This window comes from Clupea harengus, chromosome 4 (genome assembly GCF_900700415.2).
Source record: "Clupea harengus chromosome 4, Ch_v2.0.2, whole genome shotgun sequence".
NCBI classification, from domain to species: Eukaryota; Metazoa; Chordata; class Actinopteri; order Clupeiformes; family Clupeidae; genus Clupea; species Clupea harengus.
The window spans coordinates 30,458,704-30,471,203 of record NC_045155.1 but is presented as its reverse complement, the minus strand read 5'-3'; the positions used below and the strand labels follow the sequence as shown (position 1 = coordinate 30,471,203).

The 12,500-nt window shown below is 45.6% G+C and overlaps 1 protein-coding gene across 1 annotated transcript in view; it reads right to left on the bottom strand.

The window, feature by feature from the left end:
* The window catches only part of prickle3 (prickle homolog 3), a 58,444-nt gene that overhangs the window by 29,490 nt on the left and 16,454 nt on the right, over positions 1–12,500 (bottom strand). The window lies entirely within an intron of this gene.

Genomic DNA, 12,500 nt, shown 5'->3' with positions numbered 1-12,500 from the left:
CTCTCTCTTTCTCTTTCTCTCTCTTTGTCTCCCGTCTCCTGTGGTGACTCTAAATCCCTCACTCAGAGCCCGGGTCACTCCAGGCGCACACACACACACACACACACACACACACACACACACACACACACGGAGCCCGGGTCACCCCAGGCGGATGCTCTGAGAGCTGCAGTCTTCTGCCCACTTGAGAGGAATGATGTGGATTGTGGCCCTGTTCATCGCCACTGAATGAGCCTTACACAAACACACACACAACCGCTCAGCACTGCGGGGCCTAATGCGTATGTGTGTGTGACGTGTGTGTGTGTGTGTGACGTGAGTGTGTGTGTGTGTGTGTGTGTGTGTGTGTGTGTGTGTGTGTGTGTGTGTGTGTGTGTGTGTGTGTGTGTGTGTGTGTGTGTGTGTGTGTGTGTGTGTGTGTGTGTGTGTGTGTGTGTGTGTGTGTGTGTGTGTGTGTGTGTGTGTGTGTGTGTGTGTGTGTGCGTAAGGGACAAAGAGTATGAGAGATAGAGACGAGTACACAAGTGTTTTTGGTGTGAGAGACTGTGTGACTGTGGATAAATGGGTGTGTGCAAGTGTGTGTGTGTTTGTATGAGAGAGTATGCGATGACAGTTTGTGTGTGTGTGAGTGTGTGTGCGTTTGAGTGTGTGTGTTCAGGTATGTCTTTGTACACAAGTATGTATTAGAGCCTCTCTTCCATAAAGAGTGTGTTTGTTTACACGGGAGAGTGTGTGTCGTTGTCTTTCTCTGTTTAATCCCTCTGCTCGGTCGGAGTCTTTCTCAATTACAGACAAGCAGGCGTTCCGCTTCACTGCCCCGCTCTGGATAAGGCAGTACAACATGGCCTGCTCAGGGATAAACAAATCTGGGAGGCAAGTAGGCAATAATACTCCTTTAGAAGAGAGAAGAAAAAAAGAATGCATTCCTCTTGAAGCTACACAGAGGGTATTTAAGAGGGGGGTTGAATGGGGGCAGGTTTTGTTTCTCGCTGTTGAATACCCCCCCCCCCCCCTCCTGCTAAGCCAATGTCAGAGTTAGCAAGCCAGCTTCAGTGTCAGCCAAGAGTGTTAGCGAGTTTGTTTGAGTCCAGTGACACATTTGGCAGGGCTGGGGCCCTCCCAGTAAGGAGGGAGAGGAGGAGGAGGAGGAGGAGGGAAAAAAAACAAGAGAGGGGAAGATGAGGAGAGGAAAGGAAAGGAAAGGAGAGGAGAGGAGAGAATAAAAGATGAGAGGAGAGATCAGGGAAGAAGAGGGGAGAGGTAAGGGAAGAAGAGAAAACAAGAAAGAGTGAGGGAAGAGAAGGGGACAGGACATAAGTCCAGAGAAGAGGAGAGACGGAGCATCACTATGAGGGAGCAGAGCAGTGGAGGAAAAGGAGTGAGATGGGAAATACTGGGGTGAGGAGGAGAGAGGAGGGAGATGGGGGGGAGAAGAGGAGAAGAGGGAGAAACAAACTGAAGCAGGAAGGGGGAGGGGGGAGAAGAGGAGGAGAGGGGGGGAGAAGAGGAGAAGAGAGAGAGGAGGAGAGAATAAGAGAAAGAAAGGGGGGAGAAGAGAGAGAGGGGAATGAGGAGAGAAGAGGAGAGCACAGATGGGGAGGGGAGATGAGGTGAGAAGAAAGATAGGGAGGGAACAGAGGAGAAGAGAGTTGAGGAGAGGAGAGGAGGTGTGTGGAAATGAGAGGAAGAAGAGAGGAGGAGAGAGGGGAGGAGAAGCTGACGTCTCTATCCGTGTTGGCCACACAGCAGCACCAGCAGCCGGAGTAGAAACAGGACATGAAAGACCTGATCCCATTAGTCAGACAGATGGGATTAACACACAGAAGAGGCCAGCCAGCCAGCCAGACAAGAGAGAGAGAGGGAGAGAGAGAGAGAGGGAGAGAGGAAAAGGAGGTGTGGTGACACAAAGAGAGAGAGAGAGAGTGAAAGAGAGAGAGAGTGAAAGAGGAGAAGTGGGTGATGGAGCAAGAGAGGCAGGGAGGGAGGGCGAGAGAAAGAATGAAAGATATCTACAGGACAGAAGGGGGGAACATTGTTGTTGCTCTGTGAGGGTGGACATGGCAATGGCCGAAATAAGAGTTCAAATGAACTTTTAACTTGTTACTCCCCTGTGCAAACTAACTTTTAACTCGTTACTCCCCTGTTCAGACTAACTTTTAACTAATTTCTCCCCTGTCCAGACTAACGTTTAATTCGTTACTCCCCTGTGCAAACTAACTTTTAACTTGTTACTGCCCTATTCAGACTAACTTTTAACTAATTTCTCCCCTGTTTAGACTAACTTTTAACTCATTACTCCCCTGTCCAGACTAACGTTTAACTCGTTACTCCCCTGTTCAGACTAATGTTTAACTCGTTACTCCCCTGTTCAGACTAACTTTTAACTCGTTATTCTGCTGTTTAGACTAACTTTTAACTCGTTACTCCCCTGTTCAGACTAACTTTTAACTCGTTACTCCCCTGTTCAAACTAACTTTTAACTCGTTACTCCCCTGTTCAGACTAACTTTTAACTCGTTCCTCTCCCGTTCAAACAGACTCGGACTGGTGGCTATGGCAGATTCTGTGGCGTTACAGTTTCTGTGTCAAGTAGTGCAAAGGTAAATAAAACAGGTGAGAGTAATCCCTATCTGTCAAAGCAAAGAATATTTTTCACACATTGAATAAAATATCAGATTGACACAACCTCACACAAGCAGCCCAAAAGTCAAAGGAAATCTGGTTTTATTGCCATTCACTTACACTCTGTTTCACTTGGGCATCTAGCTATAGAAAGCATCATTTCGAAGCAAGTAATGCAAACCCATTGTGGCACAGATGCTGCATACGGCAAATCCATACGGCATAATGTGTGGTGGGGAACATTATCAACGCCAAAGCTTCATAATGCTTACCGTGACACTAACGTTTCTTTGATTTAGTGACCAGCAAACCACTGAATGCATAATTGATCTATTGTCAAAGTGGGACACCCAGATGTGTGTGTGTTTGATTAAGTGCTTCAGAATTGAGTTAAAGTGACAGTGATGCATAGACTAGGGGTGAAACTGCCACATGTTGACTTAAATGAGGTGGGGGTGGTATGGGGTATGGAAGGGGGGGGCAGTTGGAGGGCCGGCTGGTTTGTGGTGGGATGGGATGGGGGTATGGCGGGGCAGTTGGGGAGGGCTGATTTGGGATGACTTTCTGCTCTGCTAATTCGCTAACTGAGTTAAGCAGCAGACGCACAGCGAGAGGCGGCCCTCAACGGTTACTGGCAGTGTGTGTCAGAGGCAGCCTGACAAGCACACACACACACACACATTAACAATGCAGGACTGGTCAAACACAGCCACACACACACACACACACACACTCACATTAGCAATGCAGAACTGTCAAACACACCCACACACATACACACACACACACACACACAGAAACACAAATATTCCTTTTTCCCCGCATTCTTACTTGTATCTTTTTGTTCTCTCTTTCTATCTTTCATTCTTACTAATACACACACACACACACACACACACACACACACACACACACACACGCATACACACGGCACTGATCCCTCTGGAATTCCCCATGTGTCCTTTGGAGTTTGTTCCACTCGGCTTCTTGGGGTACTATGCATACCCCGTAGGTGGAAAAAGAGCTGGAGATATGCCCGCTTCTCTCTCTCTCCCCACTCACACAGGAATGGAATCTGTGCCCGTGTGCGTGTGTGTGTGTGTGTGTGTGTGTCACCCTGTGTGTCTGGCGTATCTCTGCAGTCACCTCAGGCCATACTCAGACACAATAACGACATGTTTGACATGCCATCACACCTCAAAGCATGGCCCAACGAACGCGATTCCCCGTGATCACAGCAGTCTATAAGTATTGGCCAAGTGTCGCCTGTCCATGTATTTAGAAGTTCCAACACTGTTGAGCAGGATGCAATTGAGAATGGAATAGAATGCTATCAGTGCTATCAATGAATGCTATCAATGCATGGCTAACCGTATATGACGCACCACAATCACAATAGTCCTTAATTATCATAGCTCAGGCATCACAAACACACACACACATGCGTGCATACACACACATACTACAGCTCAAATACCCAAAACACAAAGACCTCTGCACACTGCATGCCTTATGACAGGCGTCACAATATGCGTGACCAAAACCTGTTTCAAGTTTTATGACACTAATTGGTACTGAATGTACCTGATGGCAGTTCCCAAACTGTTAGTGCATGTGTGCTTTACTGCATGAGTAAGTGGAATAGTTGAGTGTATCTGTGTGTGTGTGTGTGTGTGTGTGAGTGAGTGAGTGAGTGTGTGTGCATGTGTTTGTGTGTGTGTGTGTGTGTGTGTGTGTGTGTGTGTGTGTGTGTGTGTGTGTGTGTGTGTGTGAGGGCGAGATAGGACAACACAGCTTTACTCTGTACTGTCTGTGTCTAGTTCAAATGGTTTACCACAGATTACTTCACACAGTGAACCTTTAAAACATGGTCACATGACCGTACTCCGACTCCTACGCCGTCACTTCAGACCCATTTGGGTTTTAGTCCCATACATACACAGTTTGCCTGACATTTATAACCCCCATCAACCCTTCAAACGGCTTAAAATGCCATAAATCGCAGCACTGCTAATGGTCCTGCCTAGCTAAGCTGATGGCCTTGGTCATGAAGTTGTGTTCTGTGCGCTGTACAAAGTGAATTGTGTGTGTGAGTTGTGTGTGTGAGTTGTGTGTGTGTGTCAGATGCCCCTGCATTATGTTTCACCATCCACCCAGACGAAACATACGGCCTCTCAACGTATTTCTTTGCCTCAGTGCCTGATATGTGAAAAACAACAGTGAACGATGATGACAGCTTTGACGAACAGCAGTGTGTAAATGTACATCTCAATGTGGCATCAGGGTCTACAGTGTGTACACTGAATTTGAACAAATCTGCAGTTTTCTGTGCCATAACCCAGTTCACAAACTGGTAATAGCCAAGCTGGTTAAATCAAGAGTACTTTGAAAACCAATTAGCAATTGATTAACAAATCCCACAACAGAATGGTGTCATTTATAATGAACTGAATCATTTTAGTGAGGTGGACACATTGCTCTCAACCAATGACGTGTGGTCAAGGTAGGCAGGGTAGAGTTAATCAAGGCTAACCATCGGCAGAAACCTTTCAGCTGTCTACTTTCAAATGTATGTAGTAACAAACGTGATACCCATAGAATGTGATGCCCGTAGGTGATACCTTTGCACCCCCACCCCCATAGGCGGAGATCCCGGGGGGGACGGGGGGGACGTGTCCCCCCCTACCATAAAGTTGTCCCCCCCAACAATCATTGAAAACTAAAAAAAAAAAATGATTTTTTGATTTTTTTTTTTTAAATAAAAATACGACGACACAAGCGGTGCTAATTATAGACGTAAAAAATGTGTTTTTTAAGTGTTGAAAAATCATGTTCCCCCTATTCCTCAAAGTGGTTTGGTTCACATGCTGTTTCCAAAGGGCAGGGCTACCGGCAGCTCCGTGTTTCAGTTAATCAGCCCAGTAGCCTACACGGTCAGATTGTCAGACTGTTTCCTCCTCTGTCCTCTGTCGCTGCCGCTATGATACACGATATGTAAAGAGATTTACCTCATTCTCGAACGCAGTAAGAACATGTAAAGAAGATGTTTTTTTCTAAACTCCATTTACGAAGTTCCAATCGATATGCACAAGTATACATAAGCTTATTAATGGATTGGCATGACAACGTGAACGTTTGCCGATAACACACGCATGCTGGTAATTAAGACAGTTAAGATAGCTAGCTAGACAGTCTAGGACAATGTCCTGTCAGGGCAGGTTCATGCTAGTTAATAAACGTAGGTCTACATCTCAGTGCCTCTCCAGATTTGTTAAATTATCTGAAGTTAAATTAATGTCATCTTTTTCTGCGGTCCATGAACTATGCTGGTATTATAATATGGAGTGACAGTGGCGTAGGAGGTAGAGAAGTCGTATTGTAATCAAAAGGTTGCTAGTTCGATTCCCTGATGAGCTGTTTTATAACTTATTTTGAGCATCAAGTTCTCTTGAACTTTGGACAGTGAATAGATATTTCGTGTTAGTACATTTAATGCTGTTTAGATAATTCTAAAATTACTTCGAATTTCTGTTTGTAAATGTGATAAGAGAATTAGGTATTTAGCAGTTTATGCTAGCTCTCGTGAAAGCAATTTTTTCATGTCCCCCCCCCGGATTTACACTCTGAAATTTGACCATGTATTGTCCCCCCCTACAATGAAATGGGATCTCCGCCCCTGCCCACCCCAGCCCCTTTACTTGTGGAAATCCTTCTAGCCTTCTTGGATTTGTGAACGCACACTGCCTACCCAGGCACTGACCTCACCGCATATCACTGCTGTCAGAACTCCAACCATATCTGTTAGCTTAGAGCTTAGGTGAGAATGGGCAATCACACCTCCTCCTCACTGACCCTGAGTACCGGGGCCCCCCAGTCCCCTCCTGTACTCCCTGTACACACAGGACTGTGTGGCAACACACAGTTCTAACATCATCCTGAAGTTTGCAGACGACACTACCATCCTGGGTCTCATCTCTAACAACGATGAGACCGCCTATAGAGATGAGGTAAGGGGCTTGGTAGCATGGTGCCAAGACAACAACTTGTCTCTCAACGTCTGCAAAACCAAGGAGATGATCGTAGATTTCAGGAAGCTGCAGAGGGAGGGTCACGACCCCATACACATCGAGGGAGCTGCAGTGGATAGAGTCTTCAACTTCAAATTCCTCGGTGTGTACATCAAGGATGACCTTACCTGGTCCATGCAAGCAGGCGCGGCAGTCAAAACTGCCCAAAAGCGGCTATACTTCTTGAGGAGACTCAAGAAGTTTGGCATGTCTGCTAAACCCCTAATAAACTTCTATAGATGCACCATTGAGAGCATCCTCTCAGGCTGCATCACTGCCTGGTATGGTAGCTGCTCCGCTGCCGATGGCAAGGCCCTGCAGAGGATGGTGAAGACAGCGGAGCGTATCACCGGCAGCCATCTCCCCTCCGTGCAAGGCATCTATAACACTAGATGCCTGAGAAAAGCACGGAACATTGTATAGGACCACAGCCACCCAGGCTATGAAATATTCACATAGCTGCCGTCTGGTAGACGCTACCGGAGCATCCGAACACGGACTACCAGACTTACAAACAGCTTTTTCCCCCAGGCAGTAAGGCTCCTAAATCAGCAACTTTGATCCACTGAACAGTCGCCATCACCATTTACTTTCTGCTCCCCCACTCATACAACCACACTTCCTACATATATTTGCACAATTCTTACTTTTTAACTTCATTTAATATTCCTCACTTCTCCACACTTTAAACTGCTGCTAGCTCTTCTTATACTTTAAATTGTTGTTACTTGTTAATGTTATATGTTATAGTGTTATATGTTATATGCTATATGTTATAGTGTTATAGAGTTATAGTGTTAAATGTTATTTTTGGTATGTTACTTTGTTACTATGTTACTTTGTTATCTGTATCTACTGTCTACTGTCTACTGCGTAGATGTTGCTGGCCAAGTCCTAAGAATTTCGCTGCGCTGAAGCAATTTGGTGTATGCGACAATAAACTCTTTGACTTTGACTTTGACTTAGCGCAGAGCCTACTGTTAGCATTAGCGTCCCTGTTAGCATTGCCGTTAGCGTTACCCTTAGCCTTAGCTAAACTTGCAGGGTGAGGGCATTTGTGACACCGGGGTCACGGGTTCAATCCTCAGAAGCACGAGCACTGCACACATGCAATCCATGGTGCACTGTAAATCTCTCCGGATAAAAGCTACTAAGCTAAACAAACAAAGGCAGCGAGTCCTAATGCTATGTAGTCATCATTGTGTGGTAAGAGTGAGAATCCTGCCGATGGATAATCTGCCCTTTGTATAGCAGGTGACGCAGTGTTGTGCATCGGAAAGGGCCCTTAGGGGAAACCCTTAATCTCTCTCAAATGACCGTGTTGTGTTCTGTGCAGAGATTGTGGATGCTACTGTCGTGTCACCATTGATCGTTCGTTCGGTTTTTATGGTCTGCAGACTGGCAATGTGTGTTACTGAGTGTCCACTGCATGGTCACGGTAATAGGTTCAGGGTTAACATACAATAGTACACACAAGCATTAACATATAAATACATAAGACGCCATAAGACAAATCTTCCCTTCCCAGGCATTAAGAGCGGTACACACACACACACACACACACACACACACACACACACTCACAATCACAATCACACACACGGCAGTCAAATCAGCTTTAGCCAGGGGTGAGGCTTTACCATCAGGGAGGGCTATCTGAAGGCCACCTGGAAACTGGCGTGTGAGACACACACACACACACACACACACACACACACACACACACACACACACTGAAGTCACACATAAACCATGCTCTCATGATCACAGATACACAACCATGCACAAACACAGTCATTCACACCCACACACACAGAAATGAGGTCATATATGTGCATCAGGTCTTCCTCCAGGGGTCGCACATGGCTTTAATCCGCTCATCTTTTCTGTGTAAATCTGATTTGGAGGATGTATGATGTGTGAATGTCCAGCTGACGCTAATGCCACAGTATGTCCAGACAGGTGACAAATTAAAGGAAAGCTTAACATTAGGTGTCTTAATAAAGCATCACACACACACACACACACACACACACACACACACACACACACCAGGACACACACACACACATCAGGACACACACACACACACACACACACACACACACACACACACACACACACACACACATCAGGACACACACACACACACACACACACACACACACACACACACACACAGACAGGTGACAAATGAAAGGAAAGCCCAACATTAGGTGTCTTAATAAAGTGTTGGGCCGCCCCAGGCCTCCAGAGCAGCTCCAATGCACCATGGCACTGATTCTACCAGCCTCTGGACCTCTGCAGCCCTGCTATATTATCCCTCTAAGTAGCTGCTGACAGGCAGTCTGATCACATCCTACACTGACATTCTCAGTGACACATCTTGCTGTATAAATTGGTGAGACCCTCTTTGTTGGTTCCAGCTTTGAAAGAAAGATAAGTCAAAATTTGCCACACACACACACACACAGGGGCGGACTGGCCATCGGGGATACCGGGGGAATCCCCGGTGGGCCGACGAGATTGGGATGGTCCAAAATACCGGCCTACCTCCATCACCAACCGGCCTTCCAATTTACACCGTCGGCACCTTCAACGATTTTCCATTCTACTCAGAACACGTATAATTTCCTCTATTAACTATAAAAATGAAATCACTGACTGATATTTATACTCCTCCTCACGATCTGTATTCACACTCATGGTGCCTATTTTTCGAAAATGTTCTGAAGTGTCTTCTGAAATGTGTTCTTACGGACTTTAGAAATTCAACGTAAGAAACGATCTCCACCTTATTAATGAACACCTGAAAATGGGTTCTTACACAGCCGAAGTGTTCTCAGCTGTGCGGATTGAGGATGAGGATTCTTAAATTAAACGCATCTGGATTTGCATACACGCCCCCGCCAGGGCACGCTACCGTAGTGACGTGTGCCGTCAGCCCTTCTAACACGAGCAGCCCGTGGGGCATCTGGTAGTTTTGAGGAATTGCATTTAAGAAAACTCTGGGCCATTTACGACTGTTATTTCGCGTGACAGTGACAGTGATACAAGGTAAGTTGTGGCGTTGACTTGGCCAATGTTAGCTTGCTTTTCACAGATGAGGTAACGTTCACTACCAACTAGCCTAGCTAATGTTAGGTAGACAAATGTCCAAAATTGAGACGCTATGATCTGGTAAAATAAGCAAGCTGGCGCTGTTGTCATCATCGAGATGATCTATTTAAACATGTTAGCCGTAGTGACTTGTTTACAATCGATGAACAAGCTATCCATGGTGGTAGTTGTAAAGAGGGCAATCTTATAATTTCTAATAACTTATGTAAAATAAGGTAACCAGCTAGCTTGTTATGCTAAGATCACCGTGTTACACACAACACTAACATTATAAACAATGTTAATATGTTATCTAGATTAGATAGTGAGGTCATAATAACACATGAGTATACTGATATTGTTTTTTATTATCATGTGACTATAATGCACCCGGGCCAGCAGAGTTAGTTTAGGTTCTGTTACTTAACTTATTGTTTTGTTATGCACCTTCAACACCCCTACACACACACACACAATCACACACCCAGCATGCAACACTACTGATACCACTGATGTTCACACCCCATCGTATGTTCTATTCTGTTCATTTCTACAATATAGTTCATACTAATTCTACCCTCTGATTCCAGTTTCTTTATTGTGTGGATATTCATTCCTTAATGTTCTGTAGTTATACGTATAACCATCTGATACTAGCCCAGAGTTAAGCCTATTCATCTAGCAAACTATACCTACCTTGGAGTGTTACAATAGCCAGTATAATTTTATTCCATGTGTCCACCCAGGCAAATTGGTGGATCCAAATGTTATTTAAAAAAAAAACATAAATGATGTAATTTATTTGTAATCATCCAAAATAATGTTAAGTGTATGGGTATTTTTCCAAGTAGGCCACTGACTGGTCGACACGTGCGATGCATTGAATGGGCAACGCGCCGTATATTGAGTGGGCAGCGCGCCGTGTACTGAGTGGGCCGCGCGCCGTGTATTGAGTGGGCCGGTCTGACAGTAACTCCCGGGCCACTTTTTCCCCCCCAGTCCGCCCCTGCACATACACACACACACCAGGTCAGATACACTGAGCAGTCACACAAAGGGGTGTCAAATGAAAGTTGTCTTAATAAAGTGTTGGACCGCCACAAGCCGCCAGGGCAGCTTCAATGCACCATGGGATTGATTCTACAAGCCTCTGGAACTCTACTGGAGGGATGGAACAGCATTATTCCAAAAGGTGTTCCCTCAGTTGGGGTTTCAGTGATGGTGGTGGAGAGCTCTGTCTAACACATTAGTCCAAAATCTCCCACCGGTGTTCAACAGGGTTGAGAACTGGTGACAGTGAAGGCCATAGCACATGATTCACATCCTTTTCATACTCATCAAACCATTCAGGGTGTAAGTGTATGTCTTTAACTCCTGTCAAGGGTGCCGCAACTATTCGACAACTATTCAACAACTATTCAGCAACTTCCCAAACTATTCAACAACTATTCAGCAACTTCCCAACTATTTAAAAACTATTCAGCAACTTCCCAAACTATTCAGCAACTTCCCAAACTATTCAACCCAACTATTCAACAGCGTCTTCTGGACTTGACTTAACAATGAAAACACTTCCTCCTTCTCCACCACCTTTTCGACCCTCCTCTCATCTTCATCTTGGCACTCAAGTACGGCAAAGCGGAACTGTGGAATAGCAAAAAGGAACCCCGGAAGGCGAAACTGAACCGTGGAACGGCAAAACGGAACCGTGGAACGGCAGAACGGAACTCTGGTTTGTCGGGGCTTTTTATATTTTCTTCTTGATCGATTACTCGCATGTGAATCTACTTTCAGTGTCGCTTTAGATTAAAGCATCTGCCAAATAACTACTTGAAAATATCTCCTAGCCTTGGGCCAATGGGTGATGCCATTGCCATTGTCATTGGCTGACAGTCATCACGATGTTGAGCCCAGCATCTTAACCCCCCCTTCCTCCAAACATACTTATGAATTCTAACAGAGATTAAACTAGCCCACCAGTAGGTGTCTTAATAAAGCATGACACACACACACACACACATACACACACACACACAGACACACACACACACACACACACACACACACACACACAGACACACACACACACACACACACACAGACACACACACACACAGACACACACACACACACACACACACACACACACACACACACACACACACAGACACACACACACACACACACAGATTAAACTAGCCCACCAGTGGCATCCCTGTAGACAGCTGGTCAGTCGAGGCTCTCGCCGCTCACATTACAACACTACTCCAGCTGACACTTCAGACTCTCATACAGTAGGCTATGCATCTGCCACTGCCCACACACACACACACACACACACACACACACACACACACACTTCAGACTCTCATAGGCTATGCATCTGCCGCTCACGCAGAACTTTCTGTCTCTTTCTGAGGGAGCTCTCTTTTCCCTTTGTGATCGAGGCATGAGAACCACAAAGAGTGTTTTTTTTCCATTTTCAAAATGAAAGCTACTGTTCACATATTTCCTACAAAAGTCAAGGAGCACAGACACTCTGCGACCCACCAGTTGAGAACACTATTTAAAGGTGTGTCAGCCAGGGAGTGCAAAAATGAAGGATGGGTTTATACCCCTTCCACCCCACCCCACCCGATGGTTTATACCCCCCACCCCCACTCGATGTCATTGTCCATTGCGATGTTTCACTATAGACATCATCATATGCTAA